Below are 2500 nucleotides of genomic sequence, written 5' to 3'. Positions count from 1 at the left end.
CCTTGTTGAAAGGTTAGGACTAGCAAAATTGCCACACCCCAGGCCATACAAGCTCAAGTGGCTCAATGATGAGACAGAGCTTAAAATCTCGGAGCAAGTTGTTGTTTCCTTTTGTATTGGTAAGTACCAGGACCAGGTGAAGTGTGATGTGGTTCCTATGCAAGCCGGACATCTACTGTTAGGGAGGCCTTGGCAGTTTGACAAGGAGACTATTCACCATGGGAGGACTAACATCTACAGCTTTACCCACAACAACAAGAAGCACAGCCTGGCTCCTCTCAGTCCACAAGAGGTGTACGAAATGCAGAGGGCCATGGATCAGTCTGGATTGTTTAGTAAAACTAACCTTTACATCTCTTCTAGTAAATTGATTAAATCATTGCAGCAAGACACACTGGTGCTACTAATGGTTTTCAAGGAAGGTTGTTTTGCAGGTTTTGAGGCACCAGATTGTCCCGCTGAGATGCAAGGACTAATGGACCAGTACAAGGACGTGTTCCCTGAAGAGATACCAGCCGGCTTACCACCCCTCCGAGGCATCGAACATCAGATAGACTTTGTGCCAGGCGCCCCACTTCCAAACCGAGCCGCATACCGAGTCAATCCGGAGGAGGCTAAGGAGCTGGAGAGACAGGTCCAAGACCTCATGGACAAGGGGTACATTCGAGAGAGTCTCAGCCCATGTGCAGTACCCGTCCTATTGGTGCCTAAGAAGGATGGAACATGGCGTATGTGTGTTGATTGCCGAGCCATCAACAACATCACCATAAAATATCGGTACCCCATTCCTAGACTTGATGATATGTTAGATGAACTGAGTGGTTCCACCGTGTTTTCCAAGATTGATCTTAGGAGTGGCTATCACCAAGTTCGTATGAAGGAGGGAGACGAGTGGAAGACTGCTTTCAAGACCAAGCAAGGCTTGTATGAGTGGCTGGTGATGCCCTTTGGTCTTACCAACGCCCCTAGTACCTTCATGAGGCTTATGAACGAGGTTCTAAGGCCTTACATTGGTAAATTTGTGGTTGTCTATTTCGATGACATATTGATCTATAGTCAGTGCTTATCCGATCACATTAGTCATGTAGAACAGGTTTTGAAGGCTCTCAGGCAGGAAGGACTCTTTGCCAATCTCAAGAAGTGTGTATTTTGCACTGACCAGTTAATATTTTTAGGCTTTGTTGTGAGTTCACAGGGTTTGAAGGTCGATGAGGAGAAGATCAAGGCCATCCAAGACTGGCCCACACCGACCACTATTGGGCAAGTCCGAAGCTTCCATGGCCTAGCCAGCTTCTATAGGCGGTTTGTCAAGGACTTCAGCACCATTGCTGCACCCATGACCTCAGTGATCAAGAAGAATGTATCCTTTGTTTGGGGCCCTGCCCAAGAGGAGTCCTTCAACAAGCTTAAATATAGTTTAACTCATGCACCCGTTCTTACACTCCCTGATTTTAATAAAACTTTTGAGATTGAGTGTGATGCATCAGGTACAGGCATTGGAGCTGTCCTCACTCAAGGGGGCCGACCAGTGGCATTCTTTAGTGAAAAACTGAGTGGAGCTGGCCTCAACTACCCAACCTATGACAAAGAGCTATACGCTCTAGTAAGGTCCCTTGAAACTTGGCAGCATTACCTTTTATCTAAGGAATTTGTTATCCATACAGATCATGAGACACTTAAGCACTTGAGGGGACAGACCACACTCAAGAAGAGGCACGCCAGATGGCTCGAGTTCGTGGAGACCTTTCCCTATGTGATCAAGTACAAGAAGGGCAAGGACAATGTGGTGGCCGATGCACTGTCCCGGAGACACACTCTCATTGTGACCATGGAGGCCAAGATCATGGGTTTCGAACATATTAAAGAATCTTATGCCACTGATCTTGATTTTAATGAAGTTTTCAGGAACACTGAGAAGGGGGCTTTTGGGCCATACTACCAGCATGAGGGGTTTCTGTTCAAGGGAAAGAGGCTGTGCATTCCCAAAGGAGCCATGAGGGAACTGCTGGTTCGGGAGGCCCATGGTGGCGGCCTCATGGGACACTTTGGTCGGGACAAGACCCTGAGTGTCCTAACTGAACATTTCTTTTGGCCAAACATGAAGAGGGATGTGGAGAGCATATGCGCCAAGTGCACTACTTGCCTCAAAACCAAGTCCAGGTCACATCCTTACGGTTACAAATGCCATTACCGATTCCTAACCACCCTTGGGTAGACATTTCTATGGACTTTGTGCTGGGTTTACCCAAGATAAACCACAAGGATTCCATTTTTGTAGTGGTAGACAGGTTCTCCAAGATGGCCCATTTCATAGCCTGTAACACCACTAATGATGCCACTCAGACCGCCGACCTATTCTTCAAAGAAGTGGTCCGACTACATGGTGTTCCTCGAACCATTGTGTCTGACCGTGATACCAAGTTCCTCAGCCATTTCTGGAGGACACTATGGGGCAAGTTCGGAACAAAGCTACTATTCTCGACCACGTGCCATCCCCAGA

This window comes from Brassica napus, unplaced genomic scaffold (genome assembly GCF_020379485.1).
Source record: "Brassica napus cultivar Da-Ae unplaced genomic scaffold, Da-Ae ScsIHWf_178;HRSCAF=317, whole genome shotgun sequence".
Taxonomy (NCBI): Eukaryota; Viridiplantae; Streptophyta; class Magnoliopsida; order Brassicales; family Brassicaceae; genus Brassica; species Brassica napus.
This window is presented reverse-complemented; position numbering follows the sequence as displayed.